Here is a 19006-nt window from a genome sequence, read left to right as displayed (position 1 = left end):
CAAAGAGCATACAATTAAAAAAAAGCATATTTCAGAATGATTAAGCAAACTTCTACTTGAGTTCAGGAAAGAGCAAATTCGTTATCTGTTATCTTTATTTTTTCCTCTTGCTTTTCTCTTCTTCTCTTACTGTGTTTTTTCTTTTCTTTTTTCCCTTTATTATTATAAATAAATGAAATTAAAAAAAGAAAAGGAAAAAGGAAAAAGCAAATTTAATGGAGGAGTTTGATCAAAGAAGTGACTCAAAAGAACTGCTCAAAAAGGATGTCAGGGGAAAATAGGTTCCCAAGACCTTCAGTGGAGGGCCATCATATCATTATCCCTCTCCAATTCAGTTCAAGATAATTCCTCCACCGATTACTTCTGTTGTGACTTGCCACTTCTTGTTCGATGTATACAAGCTTGAAATAGAATTTTCACAGGTGAGACGTCTTACATTTCATGGCCATTTGATCTCCTTCTTTATAGTTTTTTCTTTTCTCTAAAACCCATGAATGTATGTTTGCCTGACATCCACTGAGGATGTCAACTTCATGTGCTTGACGAAGCAGGGTTTTTGTTCCCAAAAAGCGGATGCTACAAATAAATGGGTAAAAGTCCCACAAAGACTCTTGGTTGTTCTTCCACTTGGTATGCTTTTATCTCTATCAATTCAATTCTGTCCGTTGCATTCCCCTTGACACAAAACAGATTCCCCGCGTCTCTGTCTCTCGAATGTCCCTTATCCCAGGCAAATAAGACAGTCCGAAATCCAGATATTAGTAATGTGAAGACAGAAAAGACTAGGGAGGGAGAGGAATAGAAATGCGTTCCAAAGTGACTCAGGTTTGCCTTTGGAATCAGGCAGTTCCAGGACTCCCCTTTGCTCAAAATTTGCATCTCTGTTTGCATCTCATAGGGATCCGAGCCCCAAGGATGCTCAGAGGCTTCACTAAGGTAGAAAATGAAAGTAAGTAGAAATTACACTGAGATCACAACAACTCAAACATCACTCCCAAAAACTCCACTACTTTTGTACACTGCTCTTTTTTCCCCCCCATTTGACAAATGACAAAATATAAAAGTTAAATAAAGTTTACCTTGTCCTGGTCTCACTTCCTTATTCTAGGTTTTACTCTGGAAGTCAGCTACCTTTACTAATGATGTGGTCCATTTAAAGATTAGAAAAGATTTTCTGGTAATCACTCCATGTGTGGCATCTTTTTTCTTATAAAGGTACTCCTTGTTGCTAAGAGATTGGTTGCTATGAGATGGGGTGGTTTTTTTTGTTGTTGTTGTTGGTTTTTTTTGTAGTAGTTCAGGGGGCTTTGCAGCCGAAAAGAGAATTCTGTAATTTAACTTCTAGAGTACGATGTACTTCAGCCCAAATATCAAGTGACAGAGGAGAAAAATAAAAAGCCAATTTAAAAGAAGCCAGCCTGCTTGAACATTCGGAAGCACCAAGGAAGGGCGAGATTGTTAAAAGAGGGGATATGACTAAGAAAAATGGGACAAGAGCTAATTGGGGAGAAGGAACTTTAGAGTTGGAAATTGTCAGATGAAAGTTCAGAAGTAGATGTTATGGCATGCGTTTGGCAAACATTCAAAGAAGTATCCCTAAGACTTGCCTCTTCTCTTCTCCCCATAACACATAGTCATGCAAAAAATTTTATGTCATGGCATTGCGGAATTCCCTAACTCTGCAAACCGATAGCTAATGAGGTGGAATGGGTGGGACATCATATTATGATGACTTTGGGTCACATACACAATATTACATCCCCACATTATTACCTGGGGAAAGAGGAAGAGGAGATGTGGATACACTGTTCTTGGTGACAGCTGTGCATGTACGGTAATCAGTGGTGGACCTGGGGTGGAGGCAGAGAGGCTAAAGCTCCGGGTGCACGCTCGCCATGCCCTTGCCACTGTCACCTCCCCTCCGCTGTGCCACCCCACCTGCCTGTCGGAGCCGTTCAGTGGGCAGGCAAAGCCCCATGTGGTGTTCCACAGCATGCGAAAAACCTTCTGAGGCTTCATAAAGAGGACTTCTGGTTTCTCTGATTTTCTGCTCCACAACACTGCACTTGGGAGTTGGGACATCCGCCTCCTTCCCTACAATCCTGCCTGTGCTCTTAGACCATCTGGGGGGGGGCCCTTTTGACTGTGCCGCCACTAAGAAATGTGAGAGGGGTGGTGGCCAGGAAGAGGGCCTTCTCGGTGGTGGCCCCCGAACTGTGGAATACCGTCCCCTTAGAACTGAGAACTGCTCCCTCGTTGCTAACGTTTCGGCGTGGACTGAAGACCTTTTTATTTCAAAAAGCTTTTAATTGTTGACAGGTTGGCTGGCGTTCTTGCTTTTTATATGAAAATCCACGGGGTTTGTTTGTTTTTAGATTTTTTAATTATTGTAATTTTTTTTTTTATGTTGTATTTTTAAGGTGTTGTAAGCCGCCTTGTGTGCCCGTTGGGCAAAAAGGCGGGGTATAAATTAATAAAATAAAAAATAAAAATAAATAAATGGCACCACCTTCCTGCTTCTCACTCCCCATTACTGTCTGGGCTTCCAGGAGGCAGTGGGGAGTGAATTTTAGCAGCAGGGTCGAGCCCTCCTTCACACCATGACCTGCAAGTCAGTGGCAGTGAAGGGGACTGTGGCATGTCCACTGCCCAGCTCCCAGATATTGTGGCGGGATAGCTGGTGTGCAGATATGTCCTTCAAGGCATGGGGAACAGTCTTGGGAGATCCTTACAAGGCTTCCGCTCCAGGAAGCCCCCAAAGCTGGAGCTAACATTGTTAGAAGGGGCCATTGCTGATATCTGACCTCTGTTCCCATAGCCTCTGTGCAGGGGTGGCAGAGCCCAGGTAATGGGGTCTATGGAAGGCAATTTGCGCAGGCCACCCTTTATGAAAGCTTCTGAACCAGCATTCCTTCCACGGCTCTCTTAATCTCTGGATATCCCAGCAGTGACTGTACAGGTCAATGTTTCCAGCAACAGATTGTGTAGCAATAGTATAAACAATTGTTTAGTAGCATGGGATCATTGTTGATATTACATCCTTTTTATCTGAGCTCTGCATTGACTGATCTGTGCAGAAGATGTTGTGCTTGAATCACAATGACACAGAGGGGAAAGGATCCCTTTGACTACATCCCATAAGGGCAGCGTCCATGAGGTTAACAGCACACACACAAATGCCTGGCTTTTGTGTGTGTGTGTGTGTGTGTGTGTGTGTGTGTGTGTGTGTGTTTTAAATGAAACTTGATTTAGTAAAGGCGCCTTTTATGTTCCAGGAATTCCTGGAACTTTGTGCAATAAAATCATCATAACGAGAGTTGTTGTTGACAACAAAGCATTCTAGTCAAATGCTAGAGATTCTTCCGTTTGTGTAGGCTCTCAAGTGAATTAACAACATTGTTTTTTATGCCATTAAAAAAAATGAGGTAGGTCTCATCTACATTTACAATGGACCTTTGTGGTGGAAAGAGGCAGCAAGCTTTCTAGAACAGCAAGGAGAATGCATTTCTTTTTTACAGAGTAGTTTGCTTTCAAAGAGCTCTGGGAGTGTGGACTGAAGGCACCTGACGCCATGGCCTTGCGGAAGCAAAACTCTACATCTATTTTTGAATTGGATTCCCTGCCCTTTTCATCAGATTCAGGGTGGCTGAAAGTAAAACCCAAACTTGGACCCTTCTCCAACAACACAGTCTTTCCCCTTTCCAGCACAGAGGAGGACCTTCCCAGCCCAGCGCCCAGGGGAACCATTAAGCCTTTGATGCAACCCTCTAAGCCAGTGTTTCTCAAACTGTGGGTCAGGACCCACTAGGTGGGTTGTGAGTCAATTTCAGGTGGGTCACATAGCACCTATTTCACCTGCCATTGAAAATACAGTGGTAGCTGCTTTCGCACTGCTGTTGCAACGGGTGCCAGGACGCATAGGATTGGGCTGTGAGTCTTCCTGTGTCTGGGGTATTTTTAAACATCAGAAAAAGGAAAGTTAAATTGTACTTGGAGGAGGTTAAATTGGGCAGGAGGTCTGGTCTAGAGGGTAGAGCCTCCATTTGCCTGAAGATAACATCCACAAGGTCGCCAGTTCGAGGCCACTGGCACCGTGCGACCTTGAAGCAGCTGACAAGCTGAGCCGAGTGATTCCATCTGCTCCGAGCGTGGGAGGATGGAGGCCAGAATGTTAAACCAGATCAAAAAGAAACATCTGAATGTTGTGGTTCTTGAAAGATAGAACCTTCTTTGAATTGTAAAAATTCCTACGGGGATTTAAATAGCCTGCCTATGTAAACCGCCTTGAATAAAGTCTTGAATAAAGACCAAGAAAGGGTATATAAATACCTGTATTATTATTATTATTATTATTATTATTATTATTATTATTATTATGTGGAGTGAAAAGTAGTGTTCTCCTGGTAAAATGGTCTCCAAGTAGTAGCTGAGGGAGTGGAGCAAATTGTAGGGAAACTCTCAATATGAGGATGACTTGAGGTGATAATGTCAACATTATTGGCCAGGGAGGAGACACTCACAGCTGCTGGTTTGGTTTTGGTGACAGCCAAAATTTTCTCATTTCACCACCATCCACCCCAAAATACTTCTAGAATACCGTAAAATGCTTCTATCCGGAACGTTGCACGTTAAAAAAAAACACATGGGAGTTTGTTACGTGGCTCAGCACTTCATTTCAGAGTTCTCTTATTTCTTAAAGAGGTCAGATATTAAGAAAAGAGCTGTATTTCTGGGGCAGAAGCAATTTTCTTCCTGATATTGTCTGAGTATCTTTGGGAACAAGGAGGGCTTCTTCAGGATTCAAGCCAAGCACGGTAAATGTAAAACATTTTCAGAGAATCCACTTGAATCAAAGTCTCTCCTCTCCAATCAACAGTTGGGAGAGTTGAGCCTACTTCTTAGAACTTCTGTTTCATTTTTATTAAAATTGGGTGCTTGGCATTCTTGGGTGTTTGATCCTGAAGTGTCTTCTTTCCTTCTTTCTTAAAGAAATTATTATACACTTTTGGGTTCAATGTGCATTTATATACCACCCCACTTTGTAATGGTTTCTTTCTCACTTTTCCCTTTCTTATTCTGCTTGACTTCACTGGAAGCCAAAATAACCCATGCCTGAACTTAACACCAGGTGCACACAGAAACCCTTTCCATATGTTATCCCCACATGTTCCTGTATGTGTGGGGAGGAGCATAAGTTCCAGTCACACACCAACACAGTGATTTCGATGTTTTTCTTCTCAAGGCACACTGATCTCTATGGTCTTCTCTTGTGATGTCACTTCATTTTCAACTTCTGCGAGACTCTTCAGAGTCCTGCAGCTCTGTTTCTAGGGCAACTGTCTGTAGTAACAAATTATCTGTCCCTCTTCCCCCTGTTGGCTCTGCTGACAGAGGAAGGACAGAAAATCATCAGGGATGGGTCATTTGACTCGAAACTGAATCTCAGAAACACGTGTTTTTCACTGACTTGTGTAGACTTGAGTCACCTGCGTTGATGACTCCAACACTGACTCAAGTATGAAGCTACTGAGAGCCCAATCCGGCGTGGTGCGGACCATAGTCTCAAACGTGCCGTAAGGCACATTTGCGGGGCTTACCGCCGGGCTCCCGCCGGAGGAAGAGCAGGGTTGCGGAACAGGCTGCAGAATGGGGAATGGGGGCGTTCCTGGGGGCTTGGGGGAGGCGTTCTGGGGAGGGGGAGAAGTGGGTCCATGGAGCCGAGCGCCGTAGGATCCAGGTCTCTCGGATAGGGCTGCTCGCCCTACATGAGTGCCTTCACTTTAGCGGCGACCAAACAGTTGCCGCTAAAGTGAGTAGTCCCATTGCGGGACTGTTTCCCTTACTCAGGGGACGGGGACAAATGTCCTCTTTTCTCGAGGAGCCTCCCGTGGTAGTGCGGGAGGCTCTAGATCCGGCGGGAGCCTTTTGTGGAGCCGCCAGTTCCCGCAGCTCCAGGCAGCTCAGGATTGGGCTGTGATTCAGTACTCGGTCCCCACGCGTGTAGACTCAAGTCAGTCTGTGCCTGGGTGTGCTTGCTTACTTTTTCATGGTGTGAAAGACCCCGTGGGGTCATCATTCAGACCGGGTGAGCAGCAGCAAAGTTCCAGCCAGGAGGCAAAGAAAGGTTAATGTTTTGCTTTTGCATTAAGCAGGAGGGGGGAGTGGCTCTCTTTTCCATTTCTGAAGGAACTGATGATCATTGGATGAAGGATGGGCAGTCTGACTTTTTCCTTTAGATGAGGTAGGGTAGAAGGAGGAGCCCAAGGGGGTTGCCTTAGAATTGGCTGTAAAACCAAGGAGGGGGAAAAAGGAGGTGAGGAAGCTGGAGGGAGGTGGTTCATAGTGATCATGCTTTTCAATGGCATAGCTGGCTCCTTTTGGCTCTGTTGTTACTTGAGAGGAAGAAGCCTCATTGAACAACTGGCACAAATGGGACTACTTCTGAGTAGAGCTGCAAAGGATTGGGACATACTGGCAAGCCTCCCAGCTACTGCACCTAACCTCCTCCCTCTTGCCGCTTCTGTTCCCGCTGTCATGCAGTCCATCCCACCTGCTCCCACCTTGTTTACAGATGGGATGGGAATAGCAGGAGAGTGGTTCTAGAGAACTGCGATGCACACACCCGGCAGCAGCTCCTTTCTCTTTGGTTTGGCTAGAATCACCAGAATGCTCTGGTCCGCCTGTTAAAACTCGCTTTCAGGTTGAGTCACGGGGAGGTGGAGACTCGTGACTTGACTCGAGTCAAGCCATGCTGGACTTGCCCATTCCTGCAATTCGTTACTACAGATGGTTCCCCAGAAACAGAGCTGCAGAACCGAGAAGAGTTTTTCAGTGAGATATGGAGCTAAGATCCAGCATGATCATTTCCCCCCTCCGATCCTCTCCCCACCTCTACTCTCCCCCTTCCCTCAGAATGCTCCTGAACCACCCCCTCCCTCCAACGTACTGGCCAAGTTTCAGGAGTCAAAAGGAAGAACAAGAAGATCATCCCACAGTTCCATCCCGGATCTCAAAAGCTGTGGCACAGGAAAATTCCGATCAACTGTAATGGACTGGATTGCTTATTGTCTATTTCAGTGTTTCTCAAACTGTGGGTCGGGACCCACTAGGTGGGTCATGAGCCATGTTCAGGTGGGTCCCCGTTCATTTCAATATTTTATTTTTAATATATTAGACTTGATGCTACCTTGGTATGTGACTGCATTTGGGGAAATGTTACAGACCTGTACTTTTAACAAGCTACTCTGTATATTCTTTTAACAATGATAGTCAATGGGACTTACTCCCTGCTAAGTGTGGGTAGGATTTCAGCCTAGGATTGTTAAAAATTTTCCTGCTTGATGACATCACTTCCGGTGGGTCCTGACAGATTCTCATTCTAAAAAGTGGGTCCTGGTGCTAAATGTATGAGAACCACTGGTCTATTTCCTCATAAAACAAGTGCCCAAAGCGTCCTGCTCACTTATAACAAGACAAACAGCAGTGAAAAAAACTTCCTCTCCCCTCTTTCAGCACATCTCCTTTTTCTCCAGGGCAATGGCTTCTATATAAAGAAACAACTTGTGTACATGAGGAATGAATCCAATCTTGTGTTGACATTGGTGCCACCATAATACCTGCTGCCAAAGAGGCAAGCTGTCATTCAGTTTCAAAAGTGGCTTGTCTCTTTCGTGATTCAGACTGCTATGGAATCAACCACAAACCTCTGCTTCTGGTAGAAGATCGGCCCAGCATGGATTATGGCCAATGCAAACTAAGCCTATTCATTTTTCCCCCCAATGGTGCCAGGGACACCTGTCCACTTGCAACTCTGCGGAAACGACCCATCACTTTGCCAAACAGATGTTCAACAGAGAAGATATTTTGGTTCCAGCCCAGATGAGGCAACACTGATGTGGGTAACTCGGAGCTGAAAGCTTCTCTATCTCCTTGTCATCCCTTGAAATTATTCCCCCTAGTTTCTCCTTTGCATGCAAGAATGTTGACATTTTGATTTGCTTCTCCTACTCCTGCCTCTTCACTACTTAACTGGAATGCATGAGAAAAATTCTGCACAGGCTGCCTTTATCGTCCTTTGCTTGCCTAGATGAGGCTGCTGTTCCCCTGCAGCTGCAAAGACCATTTGACTGGAGCCAAACATCTGTTATTCCATCTGCAGTGCTCAAAAGCAGATCTCTTCACATGCTTTCCTCTCAGTAGTACTCCCTCGCTGAACAGTTCTTCAAAACATGTGCTGGTTGCATAGGAAAGGAAGGAGTTTGAGATTTATCTCCTTGAGTACAGTACGAACAATAAACATGACCTTCTCCATCTTTTCCCATAATGCATCTTGAGATGCACGAGCTAGTGCAATCAATGGGGAAGGTGTTCAAAGTACTTCAAGGCAAGCTCTCCATTAGAAGCTGCCTTTTGAGTACCCAAATGTCCTTCCTGAACAGGAGAAAATGGAATGGAAGAAATGGACAAGGAGATCTCCTTGCAGGTTCTTCACAGCTCTGTCTGTGCAAGTGGTGGAAGGCAACGGGTTTCTAGTACTTCAGAAGTTTCTGCTACCTCCTAAGACAAAGGCTACAGAAAAAATATCATGGGGGGTTGTGCATTTGTTTTGTAGCATCTCTTCTACCTGGTTTGCAGAGCCGTCACTGAGACGAAAAACTTCGGAGTGTAATGTCCTGCCTTGTTAAGAAAGTTATTAAGAAAGTCCTTCTACAACACTTTAGCCCACCACTGCCCTCTCCTCCAGACTTCCTCTTCTTTTCAGACATAGTCCATGATCAGGAATGAATAGATACAATTTCCCCTCCCCACATACTACCTACCACACATTGTACCACACATCTGTTCCTGATGTGTATTGACTTCCTCTTTGAAACCTGGCATTTTGTCACAAAACCAATCAGCCAATCAAATGTCAACCTGAGGAGGTTTTAAAAACAGTCTACGGAGAAAGCAGGATGTACTTCCTGGGTGGCCACCATCTTCTCCACACATAGTTCCACGGTCTGGCTTCTGTCACACACGGAAAGCTGTGTCCAGTATGCCCACCAAACACACTTCCAATTGCGTTGGGATTTATAGGTGATGTGACTTTGCCAGTCTGAAACAATCTTAAGCTGAAGTGAGAGAATTCACCTGGGGATAGTTGGGCCATCTTTGTGGGTTCCAACAACTGGCTTACCAAATAGTTACACACATGCAACAGTAAATTGTAGTTTGATAACTGGTTATTTGCATGCACACAGCTTTTGATGAGGTCCTCATCATTGGGTGTTCGTCAGTCCCTCATCAGTGGATGATCAATTTAGCCAATGCAACAACTCTGGGATAAGAGAGTTCAGCACTGTGGTTCTAGTATTCATTCAGCAACACACAGACAACTTCTTAGGCTCATTTTCAGTGCCCAGAGGAAGAGCTGTCAGCTTCCATTGCTTTTCACTTCAACAGTAATTTCAATTTCTGAGAGCTATCAAAGTGCACTACTTGAGCACATTAGTGTTTGTTCAGGAAATACCCAAGGGCATGATGCACTTGTACACTTGAGAACACAGTGCACAATTAGGAACCGATAGATTACATTGAAGCCTCATCCAAAAAACAATTACAGACATTATCTCTATGGAATGACTTTACTGAATTGTCTCTCAGGGAACTTCAAATGATGGAAGACTTTTGTCCTCCTCCCAAGAATTAGGACGTTGATTGGGATCATTGCAAATGTAGCCCAGCTTCAAAAGAGCAGGAAGAAAGGGGAGGAGGGAATCCTTGGAAGCCAACCATTAGCAGTGTGAGAAGAAAGTGCAGACTTCTCAAAAGGATGGACTTCCAGATCCCAGAAATCTCCTGTCATGTGTAGCTTCCATGCCATCACTGCTAATCCTTTCATATAAATGTATGCCTAGGGACAAACGAGAGTCTATGAGTAGCCTATAGTATCCTGCTTCAGCTGTTTGTTGTCCTCTGTCCTCCAAGATTGACACATCCCTGAATCTGAAACAGAAGAGGGAAATGGAGCAGAAGAGGAAGTGTGGAGGAGAGTGGTGGCCTAGAGCATCTTGATGCTCTAGCTCACCACTCTCCTGTCCTCCACGCTTTCTCTTCTACTTCACTCCCCACTTCCTTTCCAAAACAGGAAATGAGAGGAGGAGAAGCAGTGAAGACGGTAGTAGCTGGTGTGTTGTCAGGAAAGAGGGGTAGCATTTGGAATGCCACCTCAGGCAATGGGAGGTCTTATGCTGGTCCTCTTTGTGTAGTAAATGGCAGGGATGGGAAAGTCTTGTGACTCGAGTCGCGAAAATGCTCTGGGTGACTTGGAAAGTCCACCTGTTACGATTTGTTTTTGAGTCAAGTAGTGGGGGGTGGAGACTTGAGAGTCAACCCTAGTCAAGCCACACTTGACTTGCCCATCCCTGGTAAATGGTGGCATCTTGAAAGCAATGAAGGCCAGTCTGCGCAAACAGCAGCAAGTGTGGTAAACCGCTTCCTGGTTCATACCTCTTCAGGTGGTGGGAGTGTGACAAGTGTCACAAATTTGAATGCTTCCCCCCACAAAATAGTATCCTAGTGGCTCAACCAGTGGCTTAACCAGAAACAGGTGTGCCATGTAGGAAGGGATCATCACTTAGTCATGGGACAGCCCTCCTCTCCAATACCCTTACTAGCAGTCGCCATTCAAAGGCAGTGGTAATCTGGGTTGGCACCATGAAGTTGCGTACCCAACAGACTACTGACATCAAAATCCCCACTCACTCTGCCTGACCAGTTAGCAGGTGGTGTTGACACTGATGCCCCTTTGCCTCCAACACCATCTTGTGACCATTTCTTTTTCCAGAAGAGTCCATAGGATGCTGTTCAAAGGGTCAGGAGAGGACTGTCCCCTTTCAGCACCCTTCTTGGGTTGAAATAAATGCCATCCCACACCACAACTGCAAAGGCATACTCTAGCACACTTTTGCTTCTTGCTAGATTTCCTGACCTGCAGGAAAATTCCTTCCCATTCCCAAATATGGTGCTCAGGCAGAGCATGAGCAGAAACAATCCATCAGATTGTCCCATCAAAATTTCATGCCAATGAAACTCAAATATAAATAAGACTCTCACCCGTTATTCCAATGGGAATAAGAAAGATCTATTTCGGCCAGGCACCAAGCGAAGAACTGATGTTGGATTAGGCAATCTGTCTTGCTGTCTTTCTGTCTCTTCACATGTTATCTTCCTTTTTGACAACCAGAAAATTAATCCCACCAAGTTTGACCAATATTTCCCCATATAATTGTCCAGGCGCCGTTTCAACTAGAGGTATTCGTCCACCACAAATATGAAGCATCCAAGGAACACAGTCTTGTGACTGTCCACATTCCTCAAGAACATTTCTGGGTTGAGACTGCAATGCACTCCTGGCATTGGATCTCAAATTCACCCCTTCGACAATCCTCTTTGCCAGGCTGGTTGCAAAGTTTATCCGTCCCTTCATAGTAGGTTGTTTGTCCTCAGAGGCATTTGTACTGGACTCGATTCAGAGTGGTTTGCACAGTTAGCAACCTGAACTGCAGGGACGCCCATTGAAGTCAACTAGAATAAAGCACTGTTCGATATGAGCAGGCCTTCTGATCTGCATGTGGATTTGTGAACAGAATATGGTACCTGGTCGAAACAGACTGTTTCCATAGCTCACTGAGCTTTATTTATTCAGTCACCGAAGGCCCCCAACTATAAGTTGACCCCACAGAAAAGTCAAGGGTGGGTTTTGAGTCAACAATCATGGAATTTTCTATGACCCTCGGATAAGTTGGGGGTTAAACTTAGGGGGGTGTCTGACTATAGATTTGTCTGATTTTACCCCAGGCCAGATCCTGAAAAATAACCTACCACTAATTGTTACCTAAGAACTGTAGCCTCTACTTTATTTAAAACATAGTAAAAGATCATAACATACATTTTTATTCTTTTTAAACTCTGTTCTTCACCAATGCTTGGCAACCTTCAGTCTCGAAAGACTATGGTATGAGCCTACAGCACCCGGTATTCCCAGGTGATCTCCCATCCAAGTACTAACCAGGCCTGACCCTGCTTAGCTTCCAAGATCAGACGAAATCGGGCATGTGCAGGGTAACAGTTTGTAAACACTGTCAGAGTAAGTGCACTGTAAACAACATACCAGTAAATCAGTCAAGGGATATGCGAGTGAAAAAGTTTGGGAACCACTGCAGGAGAACCATGAATCAAATCCACCTTTAAGATGTCTGGTGTGTTAAGCCAGAAGCTCTACATATAATATACAACCCATAACACATAACTAACTGGGAGTGTGCAATTCAATTCACAGCAGAGAGATGCAGCTGCATATATTTGCAACCCTTTTTACTCAGAAGTAGACTCACTGCCTTCCATGGGCGTCATTCTTAAGTAATGCTGCATTGAATTGTAGCCTGGGAATTGTTGCTTCAAATGGAAAGGGGATCCCATCCTGATGCTGAAAAAAAAAGACCTCTGCCAAATGCAAAGCCTTTGCAAAAGGGAACCAGGTTGAAGCAGCAAAAGGGAATGGAGGAGAATTAAAAAGTTAACTTTGGCTGGAACATCCCAGGAAAGTAACTATTGCAACTAACCAGCTGCCTGCCTAAGTTTAGTGGAGAAAGGAAACTGTTCAGAGTTGAAAGGCTCTGCCCTCTGATTGACCCGGAGATAAGGCAAAGTGATAATTGGAGCTTGATTACTTGGCAAAAATTTCATGTACTATACGTGAGTATCTACGGTATTTATTTATTTAATTTTCTAAAGAGCCCTGTAAGTTTCTAGTCCTTTTGTTTATCGGTATTTGAGTTTGGAAACATGCAGGCACATGGATGTAATTAATTCACAATGCAATCCTATTCGTTCCTAGTGCCGGCACAGCTTGGTGTCATAAAAGCACCATAAAATGCTTTCTGACACTCGGAAAGTAAGGCCTGTGCCATCCTGCTGATGTTGAACACTGAGCTAAGGCCACCGAAGCAGGTAAGAGCTGTTCTGGGCAGCGGTGGGGGCTGGGGGAGGACGTATTTCTGGGTGGGGGAGGGCAGAACAGGGGGTGGATCAGGCCTGGGGGGGGAGTGGGATTGGCAGAGCAGGCCGCTGTCATATCCTGTTCCTTCCCCCGAGCCTTTTCCCCTGAAACAGGAATTCTCAGATTTGTGCCAGCTATTTAATAATGTTGGTTCCCTTACCTCAGGGCCGCATTGTAGCTGCATCGGTGCTGGAATGTTGGTTAGGATTGGGCCCTCAGTGAAAGTTGACATTCTGGTGCAATCTGGAGAAGTAATATTGAACCAATGTTTTAAGATTAACGTTCTCTGTGTGCTTTCTAATCTGACTTGTCTAAGTTTGCGATCCTGTGCACATTTATCATGGAATACTGTATTCCCATGGAACACTGTAGGACCGTCTTTCAAGAAATCATGCATAGGATCAGATGAAATATTTCTCATTCTCCCTGACTGCAAGGCCAATCAATTGTTGGTGGAATTGCTATGATGTCACAGAATGTTCTTAAGGGGAAAAAACACAAAAATAAAACATTTATTCAGAGGTAGATTTATTCAGAGGCGGACTTGTCTTTGCTCCAGGGAATGAGTGTTGAGAAGTGTGGAATGCTGAATATCCAATGTGCAAATTGCATTTTATTTGGTTTGAATTTTTGTTTTGTGTGTTAGTTGCTCTGAACATTTTTTAAAACAGAAAGTGGAAAGATGGAGTATAATTACTTATAATACATAAATAATATTGCTACCTCTAGGTAGCAATGACTTCTAGGTAACTGCTGTCATTGTTACAGAAGAATGAAATTTCTTCATTCAGGAGAGTTGGCACATCACCAAATTTCTCTCTTGCCGAACTTGCGATGGAATGAATGGTTCTCACCCCTCCTGCTTACTAACACCTTATTGCAGCAGTTCTCAAACTTTTAGCACTGGGACCCACTTTTTAGAATGACAATCTGTCCAGGACCCATTGGAAGTGATGTCATGGCCAGAAGTGACATCATCAAGCAAATTAAAATAAATAATTAAATTAAAATAAAAGAAATGATTAAATAAGGGGGAGCCAGTCCTGTTCCACCAAGTGAATCTACTCTGAAGGAAGTCCTATTGTGGTCAATGGGGCTTACTCTCAGGAAAGTGTGGGTAGGATTGCAGCCTGTGAGCCCAATCCTATGCATGCCTACTCTGAAGTAAGTCCCATAGTTGTCAATGGGGCTTACTCTCAGGAAAGTGTGGGTAGGATTGCAGCCTGTGAGCCCAATCCTATGCATGTCTACTCAGAAGTAAGTCCCATAGTGGTCAATGGAGCTTACTCTGTTGTCTGCCTGCAATAACAACCCCCCAAAAAAGAATCAGTGAGATTTCCAGCCCTCCCAGTGCCCAGTTTAAAGTTCTTCTATTTCAGGCATATCAAGATAAAGACACACCTGGCTTTGCAAGTGTAAAATAGAAAACTTTCCACTTACCAGTTCAAGCCTCCTTTTTGTCCTTCTTAGTGGGGGGGGGGAGGCTGCCTTCTGGAACATATGTTTAGCTTCATCTCCATCGGATCAGGACCATTCTGGTGTCCTCACATTCTCCTTTGCCTGGCCTGACCACCAGCCAAGGCTCGACTGCCTACTCACGAGTAAACATGACCGTGAAGCTGCTTCGCTTTCCATAGGGCTGGGAGGGAGGGACCTCCTTCTCCCTTTTGTGTTTTTGGGGGCTGCATTCATTGGATCAGGACCATTCTGACGCCCTTGGAGTCCTCTCAGGTTGCCCTGAGTCCTCTCAGTCCTTGCCTGGAATAAGGCAAGTTTGCCTACTCGCGAGTAAACGCGGCCATGTGGCTTCGTTTCAGGCTCAATAGACACAGCTGGAAAGGAGGCAGGTCCCTCCTTCTCTCTTTTGTGTTTTTGGGGGCTGAATTCATTGGATCGGGACCATTCTGGTGTTGTTGGATTCCTCTCAGCCTGCCCTTTCCGACGGACTATGGCAAGTACACCTACTCACGAGAAAACGCGCGATACGGCTCATTTTCACTTTCCATAGGGCTCCATGCATTTTTTCTTTCAGGTTTTTGGCCATAACTTTTGAACGAAAGGAGCTATTTCAGTTCTGTTTTTTGCATTGCACTCTGCTGGACATTCCGCACCCAACGATGTATGGCATGATGGGGTAGCTCTGAAAACCACGACGTTAGCGCATCCTCCCCAGGTCGTGTCACCCCCCCAGCGCATCACCCGGTGCAGCCCACACCCCCCGCACCCTCCTAGCAACGCCAGTGGTACTGTATAGTCTGTGCACTGGGCCAGGGTTCAGAAAGAAGCATTTTAGGCTAATGTCTCCGGATACTACAGCCCAAAGGCACGGCAGGTTTTTGAAAGGCTTCTTCCGGCTTAACATGAATGCTTACCAGGGGTGTGCAGTGAGTGGCGAGGCAGATGAGGTAAGTGAGCTGCACGACGGTGGCTGGGTTGTGTGTGCAGTGCTATTCAACAATGGGGAGCTCTGCCTCACCTGCCTCCCCACCCACCGCACATCCCTGCCACTTACCACACTTGAATCTTGCAGTGGTGTTTAGCATTCTAGAAATTTGTATGGCTGTCACGCTCACTTACTCATTATTCTGCTGCAAGTCAGATTTTTCTTTTGCAGTGACAAATTTTGAAACCCAAAAATCCCCGGAGTATATAAATGCTTGTAGCCTGCAGCCTTGTGTAAGCAACTGCAAAGTCCAAGAGGCGCGATAGCCACTGGTGGCAAGACCCAGTGTGGTGGAATCGATAGTGTATCAGGTCAGGACTGAGGAGACATGGGTTCAAATCCCGTCACTCAGCCATGGAGCACATTGAAGGTCTTAGGGTGCAATCCTATGCAACTTTCCAGCATCAATGCAGCCACAATGCAGCCTTGAGGTAAGAGAACAAATCTTTCTTTACTTGAGAAGGCTGCCATGACTGTCCTCCCCCTCCCCTCCCACTGCAGGATGAGTGCATGCTCTGTTGGCGCAGCTACATCAGTGCTGGAAAGTTGGATAGGAGTGGGCCCTTAGGCCCGAGTCTATCTCTCAACCCAGGGCTGGTTCAAGACTGCCAGATGCTTGAGGCAGGATGCCAGATGTGCCAGCCTCTACTCTTCCTGCTCCCCAATGTTCTAGCTCAGCCCCCTCCCCCCCTCCATATTTCCTCTCCCACTCTGTCCCCCAATTCCATTTCTAATCCAAGGAGTGGACGGAGAAGGAGGAGCAGTGGTGGTAAGTCGGCAGGCAGAGATGGGCATCCCCAACCAATCTGCTGTCTGAGGTGATCCCATCAGTTGGCCTCATGAATGGGCCAGCCCTGTCTCAGCCTAACCTACCTCACCAGGTTGTTGTGAGGATAAAAAGGGGGAAAGTGAGTCATGTGTACTTTCTTGAATTCTTTGGAGTAAGGGTGGGATAGGCATGTAACTATCCTCAGGGTGTGATCCAAGAGTCAGAAATGTGTCTTGGGGGAGGGGATGCAGATTTATGATGAAAATGGCATTGTCACAGTAAGATCCTATGCATTCTGGGTTCAATCCCTGAGTAGAGCTGGGAAAAGCCCCTGCCTGGAACCCTGGAGATCCACTGTCAATCAGTTCAGACAAGACTGAGCTAGATTAATCCACTGGCTGATTCAGTAGAGGCTAGACCTCCCCATCCTCTAAATCCACCGTTAGCCCAATAAGGAGAAAAATGCAGGTGTCTGGTTTTTACTCCCCCAACAGAGCTAATTGCAGTGGGGAGGGGGTGGGTAGAGACAGAGGCAGTGTGGAATAGGGTGCAGGGGAAGGATACATATATCCCCTCCCAGCACTGCTGGTCCATTTGAAACAGGAAGTCTTCTCAGCTCATTTAATGTTAAAAAAAACAAAAACAAAACATAAATGTGGCAAGTTCCAAATCTCTTGCGCCAGGCTTGTTTTGGCCCGGCTATTGAAATTCCAGGCAACGAATCAGATGGTGACCAAGTCGGTTGGAGAAGAATGCTCAAAAATATTCACCGGCATGCAGTTCTACCTTTTTCTCTTTCTCAAGTCTGCCTCTTCGGTCTCTGGAGTAATAAGCAGAGATGCTCTCACAAGAGTCACAAAGAGGTCAGCCGCAGAGGTGGGTTTCTTGGAGGTGAGGGTGGGGGTGTCACTTCAGCAGGAGCTTCAAACAGATCAAACTTTGTCTTTTGCAAAAGTCACAAGCCCGATCTTTGTGGCAGTGCCAGGCTTGTCTGCCGGCTGCCATGTGGGTAGCTTGCCTGCAGGCGGGACTGGGGAAGCATGGAGCCTGAGTAGATCAGAAAGAATTTGAAACTGGCACTGGATGCAACACCACTGCAAGTTGGACACTGGAAGATGCTGATCAGGGCATGTTACATGGGCAGCCCAATCCTAAAGATGACTTGTGCCAGTGCAGGCCCCCTGTGCCAGCTCCTGAGTGTCACCAACATGCTGTCAGACCCCTTGGCTTCTACCAATGTGCACATATTTGACTTGGTCACCAAACATGTTGGCGACGCTCAGAAAATGAGCCACTCCCAGTCTGCAATAACAGAAGGCAAAACTTCAAGACAGGCAAAAGAGCTAAAACTCTGAGAAAAGCCAGCAGAGACCCAGAAATATGGCATTTTATATAAAGCTTCCTGAAGTTCTTCAGTATTTTGGCAAGCCATGTTGAACAGTGGGAACCTGACAAGACGCTGCTTTTTTTTTTTTGCCAAAAAATAAAATAAACCCAAGGTAACATCATGCCAAATCCCTCAAGGCATTAAAAAAGAAGTGGTATTTCTGCTGAAACTTCAAATTGACAGCCTTGGAAATACACCATTAGGATAAAGAAATGTCATCAAGGAGCCTTCCCTGCTTCCCCCTGAAAATAGCATGTTGGGAAAGGCTGGCCAGGATTGGGACCATGATGAGGGGGTTGGATTCAACCCTTGTAGCCCTGCTGTGGTACAGATCCAACCCCCCCCCCCCCCAATAACTGCATGCTGTTTGCCTTGAAAAACATTGAAGCTTTGATTGTCCAGGCCAAATATCACATGCTGTCTGAATTGTGACTATGGTGAACACAGAAGTGTATATAATGACCCCAGTACCTGGGGCAGTGATGCCATGACAAAACATCATGATGTGACTTCCAGGTTTGCCCAGAGAAGGAGGAAAAGCTGGTCGTGGCCACTTTACAATCTGGTTGCCATCCCTGTTCCTTCTTCTACGGGGGCTCCCCTTTGAAAGGGCACCCACTTCAAGTGGGAACCTCCACAGGAGAAGGAACAGGGATGGCAGCCAGATCGTGAAGTGGCTGCCACCAGCACCTCTCCCTTCTCCAGAGAAACCAGAAGTTATGGAGGAGGAGGTGTCAGCGGAGGGGAAAATGGTGCCACCTTGGCGTAATGCCCAGGACAGATGCCTCTCAGGTTTGTCCTTGTTATGACTCTTGGTGAACATAAGGATGTTAGAGCAGTCCTGCTGGATCAGGCCAAAAAGCCCATCTCATCCTGCATCCTGTTTCCCACTGGCTGCCTCTGGGGAGCCCACAAATTGGAGATGAAGGAACTGTTCTCCTGCAGCTGGTATTCAGAGAATAACAGCTGTGCTGGTAGGATTAGAGTTAAAGCCCCCCTACCCCACACTGTGGTCTCAGTGCAGATCAGGCCCCTGGCTGTGGCATTTGCCAGAAAAATAAAGCAAGGGCCAATGTTACAGTTAAAGTAGTATCTATTTTGACCCTGTGTTGTTAATATGGATTTTGGTTTCTACCAATCTTGTTAGCGGCTGATCTCATTCAACAACGTCTTGTGATACTCCCTGTCTGATCTCCAGCAAGCAACACTTCCTGTTTGACCTCCAGCCAGCTTCGTGTTATCAACCAAGTGTCTTAATACTGGAGGCAGGAGAGTTTCCAAGCCTGGCTGCTGAGGATGGCAAATGTTCATGCTCAGAGCAGAAGTTACAGTTTCAGTCTGTCTGGGACATGGGTCAAAGGCTGG

At 45.8% G+C, this 19006-nt stretch overlaps 1 pseudogene; it reads right to left on the bottom strand.

Moving 5' to 3' along the window:
- Nucleotides 1–12003: 12003 nt before the first annotated feature.
- On the bottom strand, nucleotides 12004–12121 carry LOC136659697 (5S ribosomal RNA; annotated as a pseudogene).
- Nucleotides 12122–19006: the final 6885 nt, after the last annotated feature.

The sequence above is a fragment of the Tiliqua scincoides genome, chromosome 8, assembly GCF_035046505.1.
Source record: "Tiliqua scincoides isolate rTilSci1 chromosome 8, rTilSci1.hap2, whole genome shotgun sequence".
In the NCBI taxonomy this organism is placed as follows: Eukaryota; Metazoa; Chordata; class Lepidosauria; order Squamata; family Scincidae; genus Tiliqua; species Tiliqua scincoides.
Note: the sequence above shows the minus strand (reverse complement) of the source record. Positions and strands in the feature narration are given on the sequence as shown.